This window comes from Sus scrofa, chromosome 15 (assembly GCF_054392235.1).
Source record: "Sus scrofa isolate SSC_HxYL_T2T_F1_AM1 chromosome 15, Sscrofa_HxYL_maternal_Yorkshire_Landrace_v2.0, whole genome shotgun sequence".
Lineage (NCBI taxonomy): Eukaryota > Metazoa > Chordata > Mammalia > Artiodactyla > Suidae > Sus > Sus scrofa.
The window spans coordinates 118874857-118900415 of NC_139397.1; the positions used below are offsets into that span (position 1 = coordinate 118874857).

At 41.3% G+C, this 25559-nt stretch overlaps 1 protein-coding gene and 1 long non-coding RNA gene across 5 annotated transcripts in view; one reads left to right on the forward strand and one right to left on the reverse strand.

The window, feature by feature from the left end:
* Positions 1 to 2385, forward strand: part of AOX2 (aldehyde oxidase 2) — a 90230-nt gene extending 87845 nt beyond the window's left edge. For 3 of the 4 annotated variants that reach the window (XM_021074624.2, XM_084998170.1, XM_084998171.1), the window contains one exon: positions 557 to 2385. The gene's annotated coding sequence lies outside the window, so the exon portion shown is untranslated. The remainder of the gene's footprint in view (positions 1 to 556) is intronic. The other variant, NM_001308472.1, reaches the window with a different exon arrangement.
* LOC146396078 (uncharacterized) overlaps positions 1 to 25559 on the reverse strand; it is a 1511729-nt gene that overhangs the window by 588441 nt on the left and 897729 nt on the right. The gene's annotated exons all lie outside the window — the stretch shown is intronic.

The window sequence follows — 25559 nt, forward strand, 5'->3', positions numbered from 1 at the left end:
GTGTTGAACATTGACTTATTAAATTCGTTAACACACTAAAATCAAATCTGTATGTGTGTTCCCCCTGGCATCTTAAACCTCTGCTAAAAATGTGTAAAAACCTCTGATCTCATTTTACAGGATCTCTGTGGGTTGTTTTTTGCTTTTGTTTTTGTTTTTTGTCTTTTTAGGGCCACACTCGAGGCACATGGAGATTCCCAGGCTAGGCGTCAAATCAGAGCTGTAGCCGCTGGCCTCCACCAGAGCCACAGCAATGCCGGATCCGAGCCCTACGTCTGCAACCTACACCACAGCCCATGGCAACGCCGGATCCCTTAACCCACTGAGCAAGGCCAGGGATTGAACCTGCATCCTCATGAGCCATGATGGGAATTCCCTGTCTGGTTCTTATATAAACAAAGACATGGAGGCCAAGGGAGAGTAAGTAACTTCTAAATGTACTTACTCAAACCTGTAAAGTTTATAATCCAATTTTTCAACGAATTATTTCCTCCTCACACACAAAAGTTGAGATACTTATATACTTTTATAATTATTCTCTTTTCTGTTTTTCCAGGTATTTCACAAATGAAAAGATGGCTTATTCATCCTAACTGGACTCCAAACTGATATTCTTATCTTATACAGTATAAGAATTTAACATTTAAATATAAAACACTTTAAGTATTTTAATGATTTAGAAACATTCATCAGGTCTGATTACATCAACACAATGAATCAACACTTACAAATGACTTATACTTTCTAGCCTAGAGGCCATCAGACAAACACTGCAATAGTCACAGCAAGCAGTGAAATGCTGATTTGTTTCTGAATAGATCATGCAAACATTGCTGTGAAGGCAAATGTTTCCTTTGCGTGTCCATCCAATCTAACTGAACTAGTCATACAGGTTACAATCCTAAAATGAAAGACTTCTTAGTAGGTTAACTTGTGATTACTCTTCCCAGGGATGTGTTTGATTCAGTGGCCACAGGTAGGGACACTCCGAAAGTTCTAAAGGTTTGGTACCGTTTGGTTTTGTTTTTACTATGGAGTAGCTATGGGTCTGTGTATGTGCATTTGACAGCAAAGGAGTATGTTCCTTGTGTCGGTCAGCTGTTCAACAGGTTAACATTCATCTGGAATTTGGAGGGGAGAAGCAGTGTAAAAACATTTTTGATATATTATCACAAACACTTTTTAAAAAACATTGTTTATAAAAAAAAAAAAAAATCCAGGAGTTCCTGCTGTGGTGTAGCAGGTTAAGAATCTGACTGCAGTAGCTTGGGTCCCTGCTGAGGTGTAGGTTAGCCCCAGGCAGTGGGTTAAAGTATCAGGTGTCGCCAGCTGTGGCTCAGATTCAATCCCTGGCCCAGGAACTTCTGTAATGTCACAGGTATAGCCATAAAAAAAAAATTGTTTTAATTCTTAAAAATTAAAAAAAAATCCAATCTGGTATCAGCTTCAGATATACTTGATTGCTTGGTTTCCTAGATACTGAAGTGGGTAACACAGAGCCAAAGAATTCTAAATTGTAATCACCTTTACGTTACAGTTTAGAACATGCAGGATCCATCAAATTCCATTCATCTGCCTTTCAGAGGCGTTTGGAGGAGGAGAAACCAGCATAGGAATTGGGCCCTATTTGACCAGAAAGTCAGAGGGTAAAATGACACTCTCTCAGCCAGAATTCACAGGATCAGGCTCACTAAACCTTCATCTGCAGTGACTCCTGGAGTGACTGAAGGAGGTACGGTTGAGCTGAGCACACTTGGGGACTGGTGAGAAACGGCAAAGACCAGGCATGTAATCTAAGCTGGAGGAGGCTGAGGCTCCCTGGAGGCAATGAGCACGTTGGACTGAAGGGACTGGAACACAGATGTCTGCTGGCACATCCACCCACAGGAGGGCCATGGGCGTTCAAGGGAGGAAGTAGGAAAGGAGCACACAGAAAAAGGAGGCGGCGTCAGAAAGGTCATGGGCAGGACAACAATTACAGGAGATTTTTGCACATGTGAGCAGAAGAACTGGGGAACTTAGAGGGAGTAGCCAGGGTGAAAGTAATAGGGAAAAAATGTTTGGGCTCTTGAAAGTAAAATCCTTAACTGTGTAATCAGAAAAAATGTTTGGGCTCTTGAAAATAAAATCCTAACTGTGTAATCAGAGACGAATGTGAGAAATTTGTTTTATCATTTTTATCATTTAAATGATGGTGAAGATAATGTGCTTTGTTTTAATTTGGCCTATTAGAGCCAAAGATGGTTACTAGGTATTTCTTTTCCATTGGTCATGGTTGAGAACTATTTTAGCACTAAAAACAGAGGCTCTAAATAAAAATCATTCATGTGAGTTTTACGCTAAAATCTGGATGGCTTGGATATGAATAAAAACTTGTCTAAAAAGCATATTGGGAGTTGTTTACTAAAAACCAGTTCTTTAGGTTCTATAAGCATTGATTGTTTATATCAGCGTAGAGTTGATTTACAATGTTATGTTAATTTCAGGTGTATGGCAAAGTGATTCAGTTATACAAATATCTATTCTTTTTCAGATTCTTTTCCCATATAGGTTATTACAGAATATTGAGGAGAGGTCCCTATGCTTTATAGTCAGTCCTTGTTGATTATCTATTTTATATATAGTGGTATGTATATAGGCATTTTTAAAGCATGAAACTTACTAAATTTTTTGAAAAAGTAATACCTTCACACAGTTCAAAAATATGAAAAGGTATACAGTGCAAAGGCTTACTCTCATACCATCCCCATCCAGCCAATTTTCACACAAGCGCAGAGTGTAACCATTTTTATTAGCTACTTTTACTTTTTTTTCCTTCAGGAATAGCTGGTCCCAGAATATGCAGCCCCCTCTTGTCAAGCTACCCCCTTGGGAGTTCCCATTGTGGCTCAGTGGTAATGAACCTGACTGGTATCCATGAGGATTCTGGTTCAACCCCTGGCCTCACTCAGTGGGTTAAGGATTCAGTGTTGCGGTGAGCTGTGGTGTAGGTCGCAGAAGCTGTGGCTGTGGTATAGGCCAGCAGCTAGAGCTCCAATTTGACCCCTAGCCTAGGAACTTCCATATGCCACAGGTACGGCCCTAAAAAGAAAACAAAAAAAAGATTAGAGCTATCCCCTGTTGGCCCACACGCATATGGGATGCACGCAAAGGCCAAATTTCAGGCTGTTGGGGGACATCTAAGGCAGCAGGACAAGAACCTGGTTCCTGTCCATTACACCTGCTGGACCCACTGAGCCAGATGCTGGTTCCCCTTCTCTGTCAAGACAATTCCCCCCCTCCCCATGTCAACAGTACCCTGGTGCCCCAAATAGTGAGAAATTATAACTCTTGGAGTTCCCGTCGTAGCGCCGTGGTTAATGAATCCGACTAGGAACCATGAGGTTGCGGGTTCGGTCCCTGCCCTTGCTCAGTGGGTTAATGATCCGGCATTGCTGTGAGCTGTGCTGTAGGTTGCAGACGTGGCTCAGATCCCACGTTGCTGTGGCTCTGGCGTAGGCCAGTGGCTACAGCTCCAATTCAACCCCTAGCCTGGGAACCTCCATATGCCATGGGAGCGGCCCAAGAAATAGCAAAAAGACCAAAAAAAAGAAAAGAAAAGAAAAGAAATTATAACTCTTAATGTTCATCTGGGCTCCACAGACACTCCTGTTTCTTCTCCCTGGGTCTTAGGTTCACACGAGGCATTTGTACACTTTGGAGCCTGGGTTCTCTGGGTTGGTTTTTGCTCATGTAAAGGAAAAATAACATGCTCCCAGCTCCATCCCTGGAACAGTGGAAATTAACACTTAGTGTCATTTAACTAGGTAGACAAGTAGCAAAAAGTTCTGCTTTCTGATTTAAGGTGCCAAAAAGAAGTCAAAAAAATTAGGCAAAAATAGTTGGAAGCAGAAAATAAAGATATTTTCTCCCCATACTACATGGAATGAGTCAATATGAAGAAAGCACTGAGTGCAAAATGAGAGGATTCTTTCCTTGGCACAGCCACCAAGCAGCAGGACAGGCACCCCCACGCTCCCTTCGCTTCCCTCTGGCTGACAGTCACCAGCTGTCTAGCTGCTCTTGCTCCAAACCATTCTGCACAGAGCTGCCAAGATAATCTTTCTCAACATCTGTAACCACCCACCCTCCCTGGGGAAGAGTGGCATCCAACAGGAGAGCTTCTTCTTCCAAAAGGGACTGTACTGGGAGTTCCCGTGGTGGCTCAGAGGTAATGAACCTGACTAGCCTTCACAAGGATGCGGGTTCCATCCCTGGCCATGCTCGGTAGGTTATGGATCCGGCGTTGCTGTGAGCTGTGGTGTAGGTCAAAGATACAGCTCAGGTCTGGCATTGCTGTGGCTGTGGTAAAGGCTGGCAGCTACAGCTCCAATTAGACCCCTAGCCTGGGAACCTCCATATGCGTCCCTTAAAAAAAGGGGGGGGACAAAAAAAATGCACAAATGGACTGTACCAACCTTGGCATAGTGGTCACCTGTCATTCTTATCTGCCTAGCGTCTTTTCCCTTGGGAAGTCACCTGTCCTCTGCTGGATGTGTTCCAGGAGGGCTGTTGGAAAAGGCACAGAAGAGGCTGGGTCAGAGTGTCTCTGATGAGAGTGATGTACACAGGCTAAAAGTCCACCAGAGCAGGTTGTCTGGATGGCCGGGCCGTGGAGAGTACACAAGCCTTGCCATTGAGAGCCTCAGAGGTGCCCCTGTCCCTGCGCACGGGAAGGCTGGCTTCTTCAGCTCAGCACTCAAATCTGTGAGCTCCAGAGCCCCTCTCCAGTTGAATTCCTTTCCTAGGGCCACTGCAACAAATTACCACAAACTGAATGGCTTAAATATTTATTCTCTCACAGTTCTGGAAGGTATCAAGGTGTTGGCAAGGCCATGAGTTCCAGGGCAGTATTCACCCAGAGGCACCTGGCGCTCCTCGGCTTGCAGCTCTAACACTCCAGTCCCCACTTCCATCCTGCCTTCTGCCCTGTGTGTCTCTGTCTAACTCTCTCTCTCTCCTTTCGCTCTCTCTCTCTCTCTCTCTTTTTTTTTTTTTTTTTGTCTTTTTAGGGCCGCGCCCATGGCGAGGCATATGGAGATTCCCAGGCTAGGGGCTGAATCGAAGCTACAGCCACTGGGATTATGCCACAGCCACAACAACACCAAATCTGAGCTGTGTCTGTGACCTACACCACAGCTCACAGCAACGCTGGATCCTTAACCCACTGAGCAAGGCCAGGGATCGAACCTCATGGTTCCTAGTCGGATTTGTTTCCACTGCGCCAAGACAGGAACTCCCCTCTCTCCTTTCTCTTAGGAAAAGAGCAGACATTGGATTTGGGACTACCCTAATTAGTATGACTCATCTTAACTAATTACATCTGCAAAGATCCTATCTCCCAAAGACGTCATGTCTTGAGATTCCAGGCAGACATGAATTTGGGGTGACACTATTCAACCCACGATGCCAGTAAGCTTTCTTGCTGAGGCTAAACGATTCTATCTGGGGTGGAAGTGACCTTTCCTCCTTTACACTTTGTGCCTGGCTCTTCTTTCTCTCACTGCCTACTTGTCTACATGTGCATCCTCTCTTTCTAGACCATGTGTCCACTGATAGGTGGCAGGGACTGCATTTTACTCAGCCTTTACCACGGGATCTACTTACACAAGCTTAACTAAGGAAGAGCAAGCAAGTATGATCAATTCTAACAGAAGGTATTTGTGGAACCCATACTGTTAAAGTCAGACACTCACAAGCAAGGAAGTCTAAGGAAACTAAAGAGAAAGAAACTACAGTTCTTGGAGTTCCCGTTGTGACTCAGTGGGTTAAGAATCCAACTAGTGGAGTTCCCATTGTGGCTCAGCAGAAAAGAATCTGACTAGCATCCATGAGGACGCAGGTTTGATCCTTGGCCTCGCTCAGTGGGTTAAGGATCCGGCGTTGCCATGAGCTGTGGTGTGGGTTGCAGATGCAGCTCAGATTCTGCATTGCTGTGGCTGTGGTGTATGCCAGAGGTTACAGCTCTGATTTGACCTCTAGCATAGGAATCTCCATATGCTGAGAGTGCGGCCCTAAAAAGACAAAAAGATAAATAAAGCTAATTGCTCGACAATAAAAAATTAAAAATAATAATAATAATAATAAAAGAATCTGACTAGTAACCATGAGGGTGTGGGTTTGATCCCTGGCCTTGCTCAGTGGGTTAAGGATCTGGCGTTGCCATGAGCTGCAGTGTTGGTCACAGATGCAGCTCAGATCTGGCATCGCTGTGGCTGTGGCATAAGCCAGACTCCTAACCCAGGAACTTCCATATGCTGTGGGTGCAGCCCTAAAAACAAGAAAAAAGAAAGAAAAACTATAGTTCTTTGACAAAACGATCAGGCTACATTGTTATTGGAATTTATTCTATTGGAAACACTATTTATGTTACTCGCACATGTTAAGAAAAATGTTCCTGACAGCCTATGAGTTGCAGAACTCAGACCTCAAGAGACCTGCAGCTTCTGCCTTTGCCCTTCTGGGACCACTGACCTGAAATTGCCATGTAGGGGGGAATCTTGCCATGAAAGACACTTTGCAGAAAAATACCAGATGATTCAGCTGCCCTACCTGAGCTTAGGCTCAGGTGAACAAGCATTTCCTGAACAAATTCAAGTAAAACTGACAGAAAAATACCCTGGGTAACCTGCACAGTCCATAGATGTAATAAATCTCTGCTCTTTGAAGACTCTTTAAAAAAAGAAAAAGAGGAGTTCCTGTTAACAGTGGTTAATGAATCCGACTAGGAACAATGAGGTTGCGGGTTTGATCCTTGGCCTCACTCAGTGGGTTAAGGATCTGGCATTGCTGTGAGCTGTGGTATAGGTCACAGATGCGGCTCAGATCCCGAATTGCTGTGGCTGTAGTATAGGCCAGCGGCTACAGCTCTGATTCAACCCCTGGCATGGGAACCTCCATATGCTGCGGGAGCAGCCCTAGAAAAGGCAAAAAGAGGAAAAAAAAGAAAAAAAGGAAAGAAAAAAGAAAAATGTTTTGAAACTTGGAAATAAGGGGAAAAATATTGTGGGCTATTTCAAAGTCATACTTCCACACTAATTGATTCATTAGAATAATCGGATGTTTTAAGGATGCCCTGCCAGTTATGGTGGTCACAAGCCACATGCAGTTATTTAGATTTTCATTTTAATTAATTAAATTAAAAACACAGATACCTAGTTGCCCTTGCTGCCTTTCAAGAATTCAATATCTGGGAGTTTCCATCGTGGCACAGTGGTTAAAGAATCCGACTAGGATCCATGAGGACTGGGGTTCAATCCCTGGCCTTGCTCAGTGGGTTAAGGATCCGGCGTTGCCATGAGCTGTGGCATAGGTCGCAGACACGGCTCAGATCTGGCGTTGCTGTGGCTGTGGCATAAGCCGGCAACTACAGCTCCGATTTGACCCCTAGCCTGGGAACCTCCATATGCCTTTCAAGAATTCAATATCTGGGAGTTCCTGTTGTGGCTCAGCAGTCACAAACCTGACTAGGATCCATGAGGATGCAGGTTTGATCCCTAACCTTTCTCAGTGGGCTAAGGATCCAGTTTTGCCTTAAGCTCTGGTGTCGGCTGCAAAGCAGCTCAGATCTCAAGTTGCTATGGCTGTGGCTGCAGCTCTGATTCAACCTCTAGCCCGGGAACTTCCATATGCTATGGGTGTGACCCCAAAAAGACCGAAAAAAAAAAAAAGAGAGAGAGAGAGAGAGAAATTCGATATCCATGTGTAGCTGGTGGATACAATAGTAAACAGCACAGAGGAGATTTATCATCCCAGAAAGTTATATTGGGCCGTACTGCTCTGAGAAAACACAACTTGATGGTTCATACTCTGAAAAGTTAGGTCTTGAAGTAGGCAGTCCTAGAAGCTGGAAAAGGCATTGAAATGGATTGTCCCTATTCTGAAGGAACACAGCCCTGCCAACACTTCGATCACAGTCCAGTGTGGCCCGTTTTGAACATATGACTTCCAAAACTATAATAAATTTGTGGGAGGGTGTATTTTTTATTACAGTTGATTTGCACTGTTGTGCCAGTTTCCACTGTACAGCAAAGTGACTCAGTCATATATGTATATACATTCTTTTTCTCATATTATCCCCACATTTGTGTTATTTTTAGCCACCAAGTTTGTGGTGATTTGTTACAGCAATAATAGGAAACTAATACTGGTGTTAATTTCTAGAACACTGACAAAGTGCAAATTATTTAAGTGTAGTTAAAAAGATAACTCCAAAGATTTCAGGAGGGTTTTTGCCCTGTAAGACATGAACCACTTTTGTTTTGATTTTTGTTGTTTTTTGTTTTTTGTTTTTTGTGGGGGATTTTTGTTGTTGTTGTTGTTTTTGGTTTTCTTGGTCTAACTATGTAATCTTACTCTGATATTCTTTATACCATGTCAATTTCTCATATCTTTCTTTGAATCTATGTTATCTTCTTGGCTTCCTCCTTGACGATATTTTCAGTCTTGCTCACTATACATTGTCTAAGAGTCATGGTTTAATATTTTTAAAGTTAGACACTGACACACAGCTAGCAAAGAAAAACAGGGGGCTCTGAGATTTTTCTGTATGTCAGGAGAGCCTATACAATTTGTATAGTGATGAATCTGATGAACATAGTTCATTTACAATCTAAATGAATAAATTTCGGAGTTCCCATCGTGGGTCAGTGGTTAATGAATCCGACTAGGAACCATGAGGTTGTGGGTTCGATCCCTGGCCTCGCTCAGGGGGTTAAGGATCCAGAGTTGCCATGAGCTGTGGTGTCGGTTGCAGACTCAGCTTGGATCCCGCAGTGCTGTGGCTGGTGGCTATATCTCCAATTAGATCCCTAGCCTGGGAACCTCCATATACCATACGTGCGGCCCTAGAAAAAGACAAAAATAAATAAATAAATAAATAAATTTCATATCCTACAACAAGTATAATTTATTGACTAAATTTAACCAGTAGACAATTACATTCCAGAGAGAAGATAAAAGAAACTTTGTCTTTGAACAAAGAACCCAATGTATTTAACATTAAATGTATAACTAAGGATAAACCACTTCCTTTTTTAGCACATGTTATAAGAGCAGAGCCTGTTCCAATCTAAATAAGACCTTTCTCTACCTGTTCAGTCTCTTGGTTTCTTGGGCTCAAGAAATTGCCAGAGGAGTTCCTGTCGTGGCTCGGTGGAAACGAATCTGACTAGGAATCATGAGTTTGCAGGTTCTATCCCTGGCCTCGCTCAGTGGGTTGAGGATCCGGCGTTGCCGTGAGCTATGGTGTAGGTTGCAGATGAAGCTCAGATCCTACTTTGCTGTGGCTGTGGTGTAGGCCCACAGCTGTAGCTCCGATTGGACCCCTAGCCTGGGAACCTCCATATGCCACGGGAGTGGCCCTAGAAAAGGCAAAAAGACAAAAAAAAATTTTTTTTTAAGATACATGTACTCCAATGTTCATTGCAGCACTATATCCAATAGCCAAGACATGGAAACATAGGAGTGGATAAAGAAGATTCAATACATATACACAATGGAATATTACTTACCCATTAAAAGGAAAGAAATAATGGCATCTGCAGCAACATGGATAGATCTAGAAATTATCATGCTAAGTGAAGTCAGTCAGACAATGAGACACCAACATCATATGCTATCACATGTGGAATCTAAAAAAATGACACAATTAACTTCTTTACAGAACAGATATTGACTCACGGACTTTGAAAAATTTATGTTTTCCAAATGAGACAGGTTGGGGGATTGGGGGATGTGCTGAGGGTTTGGGATTGAAACGCTATAAAATTGGGTTGTGATGATCGTTGTACAACTATAAATGTAATAAAATTCATTCAGTAATTTTCTAAAAAGCAAAAAAATATTGGCACATATCTATATGGTGGATTGTTAACCATAAAAAGGAACTATTGATAAACTCAACAATGAGCGATTACATCTCAAAAACAAGCTGAGTATGTAGTTCCTGCCGTGGCACAGCAGAAACAAATCTGACTAGGGACCATGAGATTGTGGGTTCAGGCCCCAGCCTCGCTCAGTGGGTTAGGGATCTGGCATTGCTGTGAGCTGTGGTTAGGTTGCAGACTCGGCTTGAATCCTGCATTGCTGTGGCTGTGGCCTGGGCCAGCAGCTGTGGCTCCTATTTGACCCCCTGACCTGGAAACCCGCATGTGCACTGGGTGCAGCTCTAAAAAACAAAAAACAAACAAACAAACAAAAACCATACTGAGTAAAAGAAGTCGAACACAAACAATGGTTAAAGGAAATAGGTGGGGGGAGGGGTGGATTGGGGTTTGGGATTGGCATATGCACACTGTGGCTTATGGAATGACTGGAACTGCTGTATAGCACAGGGAACTCTACCCAATATTCTGTGATAATCTACATAGGAAAAGAATCTGAAAAAAGAATGGAAGTGTGTATATGCATAATTGAATTACTTTGTTGTTCAGCAGGAATTATCACATTGTAAACTATATTTCAGTAAAACTAAAAATTTTTTAAAAAGAAGATGTGGTACATATACACAATGGAATAGTACTCGGCCATAAAAAAGAACAAAACAATGCCACTTGCAGCAACGTAGGTGGAACTAGAGACTCTCACACTAAGTGAAGTAAGTCAGAATGAGAAAGACAAACACCATATGATATTACATATCTAGAATCTAATATATGGCACAAATGAACTTTTTCACAGAAAAGGAACTCATGGACTTGGCGAACAGTCTTGTGGTTGCTAAGGGGGCAGGGGAGGGAGTGGGATGGACTGGAAATCTGGGGTTAATTGATGCAGGCGATTGCATCTGTTGTGGATAAGCAATGAGATCCTGCTGTATAGCACAGGAAGCTACATCCAGTCACTTGTGAAGGAACAGGATGGAGGATAACATGAGAAAAAGAATATTTATGTGTGTGTGCATGATGGGTCTGTACAGCAGAAATTGACAGAACACTGTAAGTCAACTATAATGGAAAAAATAAAAATCATAAAATAAAAATGTTTAGAAAGCATTGTGTTTGTCGTTCCTGCCTCTTGCCCAAACCAGACAGTGCATATCATTAACACCATGATTTACTGTCTTCAGATCCCCGTCACAGCACACCAGGCATATGTTTGGTATTTAGCGGATATTTTCTAAGGGAAACACAAATGGGGGTCTTAGAACACTTCATTGCTACTGCTTTTCTGCCTAGAAAAAGCAGAGAACTTCCGGATACGTTCTCAGCAGAAGCATTGCTCAAAGACAAAGCTGTTGCTTGTTTTTGGGTTTTTTTCTTTCTCAAAATGTCATAAAATACCAAAGTCCTTTTTTTTTTCACTTTTACACAATTTTTTTACATTTTAGTGTAGTTGGTTTACAGTATTAGTTTCAAGTGTACAATACAGTGATGCAATATTTTGATAGGTTATACTCTATTGGAAGTTATTATAAAATAGTGCCCACAGTTCCCTGTACTGTACTATCCTTGATGCTTATTTCTTTTATACATATTGAGTTTGTATCTTTTAGCCCCTACCCCACCTTGCCCCTCCCCCTTCACTCTCCCCGCTGATAACCACTAATTTGTTCTCTATATGTGAAACTGTCTCTGCTTTGTTATATTCATTCATTTTATTTTTTAGCTTCCACATATGAGTGATAACATACAGTGTTTGTCTCTCTCTCTGACTTATTTCACTAAGCATATTACCCTCTAGGTTCATCCATATTGTGGCCACTGGCAGAATGTCATTCTTTTTTATGGCTGAGTAACATTCCAGCGTGACATCTTCTTTATCCATTCATCTATTAATGGATACTTAAATTGCTTCTAATCTTGGCTACTACAAATAATGCTGCTGTGAACACTGGGCTGCATGTATCTTTTTGAATTAGAACAGACTAGAGGTCAAATCGGAGCTGCAGCTGCTGGCCTACACCACAGCCACAGTAACAATGGATCCAAACCATGCCTATGACCTATACCACAGTTCACGGCAATGCAGGATCTCTAACCCACCGAGCAGGGCCAGGATCAAACCAGCATCCTCATGGATATTAGTCAGATTCATTACGGCCGAGCCATGATGGGAACTCCCCCAAAGTTCTTAATGTTATTTAAATTTTTTACTTGGCTTCTAAAAGTTCTTCATGGAACTCATGCATTATAAAATGTGAGTTGAATTCAAAGTAATAGGTGTAGACAACTGATGGAGAATTTCACATTAACATTTCCTATAACAAGTCACCTAGTGCTGAGAATCTCAGTTGTGGGTAAGCATTATTGTATAATGTTCTCTGAGATATGGACTTCTGCAGTGTCCAGCTTCTGAAAAAGGAAGCTATGCTTTAAAAGAAAACCATATTTATCTCAGAAAGACCTGGGAAGTCCTCCAGGACAGTTTTAACACTGCATTTTAAGAGTAGAACCTGAAATGCATCATAAGAAAAAAGGTTCTACTTTTTCTCACCAGACAAATTGATATTAAATTTACTGAGGAGTTCCCGTCGTGGCGCAGTGGTTAACAAATCCGACTAGGAACCATGAGGTTGCGGGTTCGATCCCTGCCCTTGCTCAGTGGGTTAACCATCTGGCGTTGCCGTGAGCTGTGGTGTAGGTTGCAGACGCAGCTCAGATCCCACGTTGCTGTGGCTCTGGCATAGGCCGGAGGCTACAGCTCCGATTTGACCCCTAGCCTGGGAACCTCCATATGCCACGGGAGCAGCCCAAGAAACGACAAAAAAAAAAAAAAAAAAAAAAAAAAAATTAAATTTACTGAGTAGTCCATGGCCTTCTTTCGTTTTTTGTTTTGTTTTATTTTTTGTTTGTTTTTTGGCTGCCCCGCAGCATATGGAGTTCACAGGCCAGAGATCAGATCCCAGCCAGAGTTTCGACCTAAGCCTCATCTGCAGCAACGGCAGATCCCTAACCAACTGTGCCAGGCTGGGGATCGAGCCTGCATCCCAGTACTCCCAAGATACGGCAGATCCCATTGCACCACAACTGGAACTCCCATGGGCTTCTTTTGGAAGAATAATTATCACTGTTAGCTTATTTTGAAAGTAAAGCAGCCCTTCTTACTCAAAATTTCTGTGGAGAGTTATAAAATGCCTTGTGAAAATATTGTGTAAACAGTAATGCATAGGAGTTCCCATCGTGGCACAGAGGAAATGAATCCGACTAGGAACCATGAGGTTTCAAGTTAGATCCCTGGCCTTGCTCAGTGAGTTAAGGATCCGGCATTGCCATAAACTGTAGTGCAGGTCGCAGATGCGGCTTGGATCCAGCATTGCTCTGGCTGTGGCGTAGGTCGGCAGCTATAGCTCCGATTAGACCCCTATCCTGGTAATGGTCTCAGGTACAGCCCTAAAAAGCAAAAAAAAAAAAAAAAAAAACCAGTAACACATAAATGTAAGGTCTACTATGACCAGTGTATTATTATTATTAATAGTAGTAGAACATGCCAAGTAGTAGCAGTAGCAGTATGACTACTGCTAGCAGTTTTCATTTTTTGGTAAATAATTTTATTTCACACAGAGTCCCCCAAAAAGTGAAATCTGGATTATAAAAAGACATCAAAGGAGTTCCCACAGAGGCGCAATAGGTTAAGACTCCGACTGTAGGAGCTCAGGTCACTGTGGGTGCGAGTTTGATTCCCTGCCAGCACACTGGGTTAAGGATGTGGCTTGGGTTGAAGCTGTGGCTCAGATTCATCTCTGGCCCAGGAGCTTCCATATGCTGTGGGTATGGCCATAAAAAGAAAAAACAAGACATCAAAGAAAGATAGCCATGTAAAAATGTCAAGAAACTGTTCAACATACACCTGAGATCATTTTCTAACCAGAAATATTTAAATTTGGGTCACCAGTAAGGTTTCTTTTTCTTTAGGAACAAGGAAAAGACTTCCTTTGCATTTTAATAGACCAAAGGATATGAATTAATAAGCAATAAACAGTCCTCCCTAAATAATTCTATAGCTAACAATTAAGCCATATACCATCAGTTAGACATGTTGAGTTCTTTATTTTAATGAATGCCTTGAATATTATATAACTTAGAATGTAGATGTTATGGTTATCCAAAATATTGCTTACTTGACAAGTCACCTCAAACTATTTTCTGGATAAACATTTTACAGGAACAAGAGTTTTCTTAACCTATCATCATTCCTATGTGGAGATACTGAATGCCAGGTTTCTTGAATCCCTAAGTCTCAGAAATCTAAATAATATAGTGTGTTTATTTAAAAGGGTTAAAAAGTCTGTTAAAAAAATAACTTATTTACCAAGTTTTATTAAAATGTTCAGATAATTATTTTTCATTACCTCAACTATAATAAATATTGTTAATAGTAAATATCATCAATAGTCAAAAACTATTAAAATCATCCTATGTGGCAAGGGGGAAAAATGGTGTATATAAGATATATAGCAACTACTTAACACATTTTCATCTAAAATGACATTATCTGAAATTTCACTACACCTCAAAGCTTTTCATTGTAAAAATTTTGTGGAGGAGTTCCCTGGTGGCTCAGCAGGTTAAGGATCCTGCACTGTCACCTCTGTGGCTTTGGTTACTACTGAAGCATGTGTTCAATCCCCAGCCTAGAAACTTCCACATGCCATGGGCATGGCCAAAAGAATGTTTTTTGTGACACCTATAAAAATACTTTAGCCACCACTGTAAAAATGAATAAACAGAAGTCCCAATTAAATCAAGCTGGGAGGCCAGAAAGGGGAGTTCTCAAACCCTATGAGGACAGCAGAGCCCAAGAAGAAGAAAAAAGACTCTCTTCTTTCCTGGCAACAACTCAGCCAGTGAAAGCCATGGCTTTTTGTTTACTATAGCCCTCTCCACTTCCTTTTCCCCTATAAAACTGTTCTTCTTCCCTTGCTATATGGAGTCTTGCCATGGTTGCAGACTCCAATTGCAATTTTCTGCAGATCCTAAATAAACCCATTTTTTTTCTGGAAAAGTAACTTTTAGTCTATTTGTTTTAGGTCAACATTTTAATTGCCCACATGGGGAGCAGAGAAGATCCATGATAGCTCTGGGGCAGGTGAGCAAACAGGTGCAGTATCTACAGTTGAGCCCATTTAACTCACTGCTTTTCAAACTGACTCTGGAGTTTGAAGTTAAATCTTTCTCCTGGATTCAAGCTTCCACCCTCTTTGTATTAGAAGCTGTCCAGGGAGTTCCCATCGTGGCACAGTGGTTAATGAATCCAACTAGGAACCATGAGGTTGCGGGTTCGGTCCCTGCCCTTGCTCAGCAGGTTAACGATCCGGCGTTGCCGTGAGCTGTGGTGTAGGCTGCAGATGTGGCTCGGATCCCGCATTGCTGTGGCTCTGGTGTAGGCCAGTGGCTACAGCTCCGATTTGACCCCTAGCCTGGGAATCTCCATATGCCGGAGCAGCCCAAGAAATAGCAAAAAGACAAAAAAAAAAAAAAAAAAAAAAAAAGAAGAAACTGTCCAGGACTCATTCAGGATCTATTTTAAGGTTTTTCCCTCTATTTCAAGGGCCTCGCTTTGAATGTGAGTACTCATTTGGCACTTTGGTCTAATTTTGAGATCAGACTATTTCAACTGAAGCTGGCTGAGAAGACTTCAGCCCATTCCTTCAGGAGCAGGGGCTGCTTCACTAAAACTGTGCCAGTTCAGCCTTTGGCCCACTCCTTTGGAATAAGGGCTGTTCTACAGAAACTGGCTGAGAAGCCTTCAGTATGGCTCCTCCAGGACCAAGCTGATCCCTTAAAACTGGCCAGTATTAGCTGCAGGTTTCTTGAGTTTTAAGTTGTTTGAGATATTTGAATTGCTTAAGCTGTTTGAATTGAGTTGTTTAAGCTGTTTGAATTGAGTTGTTTGAACTGTAAGTTGTTGAAAATTATTATTTTACTCTGGGGAAAAAACCTCTGAGAAATAAGATTCCAGTCATCTAAATATTTTGAGAGCACCCCACCTGACATGGACTCTGGCTGATTTTGTGTTTAAAAACCATTGTCCTTCCTCATGCACATTTCTGACTAAATGGACTGGCCTAACCAAGGGTAATTTAGAATATCAATGGCCATTATGGGGATCTTTTGAAATCCCCAAACTTAATTTTCCTAAAACCAAATTGTACTACACTAGCTCTAAAACTGGGAGTTCCCATCATGGCTCAGCAGTTAACGAACCCAACTAGCATCCATGAGGACTTGGGTCCTATCCCTGGCCTCATTCAGTGGGTTAAGGATCTGGCATTGCTGTGAGCTGTGATATAGGTCAAAGACTCGGCTTAGATGGTGCGTTGCTATGGCTGTGGCATAGGCTGGTGGCTACAGCTCCAATTCGACCCCTAACCTTGGAACCTCCATATGCTGCAGGTGTTCGCCCTAAAGAGACAAAAAGACTAAATAAATAAATAAATAAATAAATAAATAAATAAAAATAAAATATCCACCAGACACCTATGGTCAACTAATCTTTGGCAAAGGAGGCAATAATATAAAATGAGAAAAAGACAGTCTTTTCAGCAACTGTTGAAATCAATGAAACTACAATACACCCTCACACCATGCACAAAAATAAACTCAAAATGGCTGAAAGACTTAAATATAAGACAAGACACCATTAAACTCCTGGAAGAGAACATAGGCAAAACATTCTCTGACATCAACCTTACAAATGTTTTCTCAGGTCAGTCTCCCAAAGCAATAGAAATAAAAGCAAAAATAAACCAATGGGACCTAATCAAACTGACAAGCTTTTGCACAGCAAAGAAAACCAAAAAGAAAACAAAAAGACAACTTACATCTTGAATAAAAAGGTTTATTTTTATTTATAAGGAGGCATAAAATAAGAAGTGTCCATGCAGCCTTTTTTTTTCCAACAGATGCTGTACACCATTGACTTTATATAGAACAGGGAGATTCAAATACAGTACATTTTCTATTGGTATTTGTTCTGTGCATTTTTAGCAACTTCTACCAGCAAATAAAGTATCCTCAGTAAAACAAAACAAACAAACACAAAAGACAACTTACAGAATGGGAGAAAATAGTTTCAAATGATGCAACTGACAAGGGCCTAATCTCTAAAATATTCAAACAACTTATACAACTCAACAGCAAAAAAGCCAACAACCCAATGGAAAAATGGGAAAAGATCTGAATAGACATTTCTCCAAAGAAGATATACAGATGGCCAAAAAGCACTTGAAACAACACTCAACATCACTGATTATTAGAGAAATGCAAATCAAAACTACCACGAGATACCACCTTATACCAGTCAGAATGGCCATCATTAATAAGTCCACAAATAACAAATGCCAGAGGGTGTGTGGAGAAAAGGGAACCCTCCTACACTATTGGTGGGAATGTAAGCTGGTACAACCACTATAGAGAACAGTTTGGAGATACCTTAGAAATCTATACATAGAACTACCATATGACCCAGCAATCCCACTCTTGGGCATATATCCAGACAAAACTCTTCTTAAAAAATACACATGCACCTGCATGTTCTTTGCAGCGCTATTCACAATAGCCAAGACATGGAAACAACCCAAATATCCACTGACAGATGATTGGATTAGGAAGATGTGGTATATATACACAATGGAATACTACTCAGCCATAAAAAAGAAATAATGCCATTTACAGCAACATGGATGGAACTAGAGACTCTCATCCTGAGTGAAGTAAGTCAGAAAGAGAAAGACAAATACCGTCTGATATCATTTATATCTGGAATAAAGCACAAAGGAAATTTTCCACAGAAAAGAAAATCATGGACTTGGAGAATAGATTTGTGGTTGCCTAGGAGGAAGGGGAGGGAGTGGGAGGGACTGGGAGCTTGGGGTAAATAGATGCAGAATGTTGCCTTTGGGATGGATTAGCAATGGGATCCTGCTGTGTAGCACTGGGAACTCTGTCTAGCCACTTATGACAGAACATGTAATGTGAGAAAAAAGAATGTATACATGTAAGTGTAACTGGGTCACCATGCTGTACAGTAGTAATATATATTATATATATATATATATATATATATGATTTTAAAAAATAAAATAAAATATCCAGAACTGAATGGAATGCCCCTTTTTTTTTTTTTTTTTTTTTTTAGGGCCATACCTGTGGCATATGGAAGTTCCCAGGCTAGGGGTCAAATTGGAGCTGCAGCTGCTGGCCTATACCACAGCTCGTAGCAATGCCAGATCCAGATCCTTAACCCACTCAGCAAGGCCAGGGATCTAACCCACATCCTCACATAAACAATGTTGGGTCTTTAACCCACTGAGCCACAATAGGAACTCCATGTCTATTTTGATTAGTATTTTTAAGTTTCTGAACCTAAAACTGCCTTTCTACAAAATAAGATTTTAAGTTTAACTGAGGCAAACAAACAATTAAAGAAAGAAAAAAATGGCTCCCAAAGCCTCAGGCTCTTCTTCCTGGCTTCTTTGTCTCAGGCTCCACCTCCAGTGCCATCTTCCTCTTTCCTTCTATGCCCTCAGTTCCTCCAGTTTTTTCTTTGAACTTCCCTTTTTTTGCTTTTTTTTTTTTTTTTTTTTGCTTTTTAGGGCTGCCCCAAGGCATATGAAAGTTCCCAGGTTAGGGATCAAATCAAAGCTACAGCTGCCAGCCACAGCCACAGCAACACTGGATCCAAGCCTCATGTGTAGCCTACACTACAGCTCACACTGAGTGAAGCCAGGGATCAAACCTGCATCCTCATGGATCTTAACCACTGCGCCACAAAGGGAATTCCTGAACTTCCCTTTTTCTCTGAAACTCCCCACTCCCTTTTCCTCTGAACTTAGTAGAAGCTGTCCCTTTAAAATTAAGCCTTCTGGGAGTTCCCATTGTGGCGCAGTGGTTAACGAATCCAACTAGGAACCACGACCCCTAGCCTGGGAACCTCCATATGCCATGGGAGTTGCCCAAGAAATAGCAAAAAGACAAAAATAAAATAAAATAAAATAAAATAAAAATTTTTTAAAATAAAATTAAGCCTTCTGGGGAGTTCCTGCTGTGGCTAGGGAATCTAGCTAGTCTCTGCAGAGGCAGTGGTTCATCCCCAGCCGGGTACAGTGGGTTAAGGATTTGGCTTTGTTGCACCTGTGGCATAGGACACAGCTCTAGCTCAGATTTGATCCCTGGTCCCGGGAATTTCCATACCCTGCACGAAACAAAGAAAAGAAATTCTCCTTTAAAAAAATAAATAAATAAGCCTTCTGAGGATCCAGAGGCTAAACTCTTAATTTCTTATATTCCCTGGACTAACGCTGAACTGTGAGTCAAAGTTCTTCCCAAAGTTACCAAAGATTCTCATAGATTTCCTATGGAATTTAGTCATTCAGACTTACCTATCTGGTTTCTCTGACTTATATCAGTCAGGTCATAAGCTTGTCAGTGAAGGCCAGGCCCTCTATTGGATGGAAAACGGTCACTAAAAAAAAAATCCTAAAAGTTCTCTAGAATTACAAACGGGAAGCCAGCCTACTACCTTGTTATGTCATCAGGCCTGGCCAATCACTAAGGAACTTCACTGAGCAATTCCTAGGGCTTTTCCAAAGCCTATTAATTGGAACAAAATTTAATCTTGCACACAAAGAAAACTGATGAAACTGTTCATAACTGTTGCAACTGACTTCCAATTATTTTTAAAGAAAATTCTGGTTTTTCTTCAGATGTTAATTCCACCCAGGTGGCTTTTAACTCTATAATTATTAATGAGATGAACTGGCACTTTTCCCTTCCAGTAAAAAAGGCCAGAATGGAATGGGAAATTATATCCACTCCAGATTAAGTTAATCTGGCATACCAGTGCTCCCACACTCCAGATGAGTCACCTGTAAGGAAAACCACCACAACTCTTAAACCTCGACTCCAGTAATTGAAGGTCCCTAAACAAAAACAAAACCCTCTAGTTTCTGCTATTACTGCAAAGAGCTAGGACACTGGAAAAGGGATTTTACAAATTCCACCACTTCAGGCACTGGCAGCCCTCTAACCAGCCTTTCCAATGTCCTCTTGAATCTCAACAATGGGGCTCCAAGGAATTACAGGGGCTCTTCCCAATCCTGCCTCTTAATTGGCTTGGAGAAATAGTTCTCCAGATTGCAGATAAATCTCTTCCATTCCTGACACCAGAGCCACCCTCTCAGTGCTCAACCCTACAGATAGAAAGCAGTGCTGCCTTGGAGTACTTACACAGTTCAAATAGAAGGGATCTGATGAATCTTAAGAAGTTCCTGTGTCTTGGAGTTCCCATCGTGGTCCAGCTAGGAACCATGAGGTTGCGAGTTTGATCCCTGCCCTTGCTCAGTGGGTTAAGGATCTGGCGTTGCCCTGAGCTGTGGTGTAGGTTGCAGACACAGCTCAGATCCTGTGTTGCTGTGGCTCTGGCGCGGGCCAGCGGCTACAGGTTTGATTGGACCCCTAGCCTGGGAACCTCCATATGCCGCAGGAGCGGCCCAAGAAATGGCAAAAATACAAAAAAAAAAAAAAAAAAAAAAAAAGTTCCTGTGTCTGAACCTATTCCCTTTTGTTAGAGATACACACACACCCCTTTCTCCTCAGTGCCTCCTTCTCTACCCATTCACTAGGGTGAGACTTCCTAGTGAGGTATCATGTCAGAATTTCTTGCTACCAAAAGGGGGAAATAATAATTTTAGACTCTGAGTCATGAAAGCAGCCAACCAGGTGAATTAAATGGGGATTTGATGGGGATTCCCTGGTGGTGCAATAGGTTAAGGATCTGGCATTGTCCCAGCTGTGGCTCAGGTCGCTGCTGTGGTACAGGTTTCATCCCCGGCCCAAGAATTTCTGCATGCCATGGGCATGACCAAACAAACAAAGTAAAGATGTTTAAGTAAATATAAATAAATGACTCTTTGATGTCTTTTATTTGCCCCATCTCTCACAGCACTAGAAATGATCCTGAAAACACCCATCTATGATCCCTATTGAATCAGAAGCTATCATCCTCCCTATTGGCAGTCTCCAACTGATATTGGCAAATTCACAGCACACCTCCCATCACGACTGAAACAGTTCCTTCAAAACCTCCTCAAAGAATTAATCAATAACCTATAAATAAAGAAGCCCTTCAATGCATGGAGCTCCTAATAGAAGATTACACAGCTCACAACCTTATTATCCTTTTTACTAGTCTCTGTTCACTGCTGATAAAACCTAAGGGCCAAGGGTGGACCTTTATCCAGGACTTCAAGCAATAAAAAGCATTGTTATCCCTGTCATCCTGTTATTCCTAACCCTTACGCATTACTAATATCCACTCCCACCAGGGTAAATTCTTTACTGTAATTGATGTACGTAGTGAATTCTTTAATATTCCAGTAGATAAATCTAGCCAATACCACTTTGCCTTCACTTGGGAAGAAAAACAACTCACCTGGACAGAAATGCTTCTGGGTTTTAACTGAGCGTCCTTGTTTCTCACAAATCCTGAAGGCTGATCTGGATGATATAAAGTTCCCTAGAGGTTCTACTTTGCAATATGTGGATGATTTGCTTCTTTGCTCTTCTTCTCAAGCCTCCCCACGGGAGGACAACATTGACTTTTGCTAAAAGCTTTTAGCCTTAAAGAAGTAAGTTCACTGAGGACAAACTGCAGTTTTCCCAAACCCAGGTTTGATATTTAGGGCCTCTGATATCAGAATAAGAGCTACACCTAGATCTGGGTAGACTTCATGGTGTTCTACATTTTCCAAACCCCCAAACTAAGTACCAGCTGTGAGGTTTTCTTAGGATAAATTGGTTATTGCTGAAATTGGGTTCCAAATTTCTCTCTCTGTATGCTTTACTAAAAAACAACCACCCTGACCCAATTTGATGGAAAGAACCAGAAAACATAGATTTTAAGGCCTTAAAGGAGAGTTTCATGAGCCCACCTGCCCTTGGGCATCCCAAATATCTAATTCCCTTTTTCTTTTTTCCATATGAAAAGGAAAGGAATATCGTTGGGGTACTCACCCCAAAACATAGGACCTCCATTAATCCAATGATTAAGGAATTCATTTTACTGGTCAGATAGTGCTGGGTTGCTTTTATAACACTTTTACTGTATTTACCAATCTCAATCCTCTGGTTTAGTTGGACACACTAATAGCATTATTAAGATCTAATTAGCAAAAATTTTAGACCCTTTAAAAACACCTTGGCCAAAAACATTGCAGTTTGTCCTTCTGAATCTCTGATCCATGTCTTTTAGAACTCATAAACGCTCATCCTTTTTTTTTTTTTTTTTCCTTCTCTTTTTATGGCTAACCCTGTGGCATATGGAAGCTCCCAAGACAGAGATCAAATCAGAGTGCTGTAGCATCCTATGCTGTACCTTGTTGCAACACCAGATCTTTAACCCACTGAGCAAGGCCAAGGATCAAGCCTGCATCCTCACAGAGACAATGCCAGGTCTTTAGCCTATTGAGCCAAAGTGGGAACTCCCAAACTATCACCCTTTGAGAGAATCACAGGATACCAAATGCAATTGGCTCTTACATCTTTTGATCTGCAATTTTCACACTGCAAAGGCTTGATTGATGCTATTAAAAATAACCATGTTTTGGTAGAAGAATCTCTTCACTCTCAGAAGATAAAGACCTTGGAGTTCCCATGGTGGCTCAGCAGAAACGAATCTGACTAGCATCCATGATAACACAGGTCCAATCCCTAACCTCACTCAGTAGATTAAGGATCCAGTGTTGCCATGAGCTGTGGTGTAGGTCACAGACACAGCTCAGATTTGGCGTTGCTGTGGCTGTGGTGTGGGCTGGTGGCTACAGCTCTGATTCGACCCCTAGGCCAGGAGTCTCCATATGCCACGGGTGCAGCCTTAAAAGGCAAAAAAAAAAACCCAAAAACAAACAAACGAAAAAGCATAGGAGCATAAATACTTTTCCCAGATCATTTTCTAAGGAAGCAATGTCCTTTTTGAAAAAGGCCCTTTGCATCTTCCTAGCTGTTGGAATAAAGACCTACTGTTACTTGCCCTTGAAAAAGAAACATCTATTTATTTCCATCAGTAAAGTTAAAAGCAATATCAAGTTTACATGTTGCAACTAGCACCTTTCATCAAAGTAGGTCAAAATTTTAAATCCAAAGTACTATGAGGATCTTGCAGTAATGGCAGAGTGAAGAGGTCAACGAATCATCTTTCAAAAAAAAAAAACCTATAAAACCAGGGGAAATTGTCCAAAACTACTATTTTAGGACTCTAGAATCAACCAAAGGGCAATAACAAATTTAGAAGAGTACATCCATGAAAAACTACTATCTTGGATAAGAATAGGGGTTCTGTGGTATTCTTGTCCAGAAAGAAATAATAAAGATCAGAGTGAACATTCATGAAATAAAAGAAAAAATATATTAAAATCAATGAAACTAAAAGATTGAGTTTCTTTGAAAACATTGATGAACTGATAAACTTTTAGCTATTCTGACCAGTTGAAAAAAAGAGAGAGATCGAAGATACAAATCACTGAAGTCAGGAATGAAACAAGAGCCCTCACTGCCAACTTTACAGATAATAAAATGATTATAATAAAATGTTAACTTTATGCCAACAAATTAGACAATTTAGAGGAAATGATAAATTCCTAGAAAGACACAAAATACCAAAGCCGACCCATAAAGAAACAGAAGATCTGAACAGGTCTATAACAAAGGAATTGAAATATTAATCTAAAATATTCCCACAAAAGAAAGCTCAGGCCCCTAAAGCTTCACTGACGAATTCTATCAATTTTGAAAATAGAGGGAGTTCTTGCTGTGGTGCAACAGTATCGGTGGCGTCTTGAGAGCATTAGGATGCAGGTTCAGTCCCCAGCCTGACACAGGGGGTTAAGGATCCAGTGTTGCCACAGCTGTGGCTTTGGTCACAATTACAGCTTGGATCTGATTCCTAAGCTGGGAACCACATATGCTGTGGGGCAGCCAAAAAAGAAAAAAATAATTTTCTTTTGAAAATATATAATACCAGTCCTGCACAAATGTTATGTAGAATGCCAGGAGTGATTAATAAAATATGCTCATTCATAAAATAAATCTTAATTAGAGTAGGGAAGCCAATCTAGCCTACTAATGATAAAAGTTCCAAAATTTATCATAAAACTCCATCTTAAACGCCACTAATACATTATCAAAACCTTTCTTATTTACAGCTGGAGTTTGTAAGTTTAGCCAGTTTAGAATTCTTAACTGAGCATTGAAAGTCTGAATAACAAAGTCTTCTTTTTTTTTTTTTTTTTTTTTTTTTTTGGTCTTTTTGCGCTTCCCGAGGCATATGGAGGTTCCCAGGCTAGGGGTCGGATTGGAGCTGTAGCCACCAGCCCATGCCAGAGCCACAGCAATGCAGAATCCGAGCTGCGTCTGCGACCTACACCACAGCTCACGGCAATGCTGGATCCTTAACCCACTGAGCAAGGCCAGGGATCGAACCCGCAACCTCATGGTTCCTGGTGGGATTCGCCAACCACTGAGCCACGACAGGAACTCCCTGAATAACAAAGTCTTATAGCACTAACTAAGCAAAAGCCAATTTGAGGCAGCCCTGGGTCTTGTCTTATGAGACATTTCCTCAAAGATGTGATTTGTCTCTCTTCTCCTTAAGGTCATCAGTTACACAAGTACCATATTTATCAAGTAGGAGCAGAATATATTGCTTGGAACTCTAGTCAGTTCAAGGATACCAATAACAAAGCTACAAACAGTCCAGGAACCCCAATTATGAGAGTCAGAGGAGTATTAACTATGATGTAAAGCATTGGTGCTCACTTTTTACAAATATGTTAAGTGACTCATGTGAAATCACAAAAATAGCAGACTAGATCCTCCTTTTTAAGTATCTTCCAGCATCCCTATATGAGAACCAGTACTAAAACTGCTATTGGGATTTCCCAATGTGGTACAGCAGGTTAAGGATCCAGTGTTGCCACAGCCATGGTGTAAGTCGCTACTGCGGCTTGGATTCAATCTCTGGCCCGGGAACTTCCACATGCTACGGGTGCAGCTGAAAAAGGAAAAAATTTAAATAAATTGCCATCAGGAATTTCAGCTTGAGAGAAAAGACAATTGGAGTTCCCGTCGTGGCTCAGTGGTTAACGAATCTGACTAGGAACCATGAGGATGCGGGTTTGATCCCTGGCTTTGTTCAGTGGGTTAAGGATCCTAGCTGTGGTGTAGGTCACAGACGCAGCTTGGATCCCACGTTGCTGTGGTTCTGGTGTAGGTCAGCGGCTACAGCTCCGATTAGACCCCTAGCCTGGGAACCTCCATATGCCGCAGGAGCAGCCCAAGAAATGGCAAAAAGACAAAAAAAAAAAAAAAAAAAAAAAAACAGAGAGTGAGAGAAAAGACAGTTGCAAATACAAAAGTAGGAAGAAAGCACAAAGTGCAAAGAAAATTCAAAACAGGAATGTGTTCACATCTTAGTCTGCAATGACTAAGAAAGGCTTCCACAAAGGGATAGTATGTGAGATACAGCTTGAAACAGTGAGATTTTGACAGGAGAAAATGGGGAAAGGACATTTCAAGAAGAAGGAA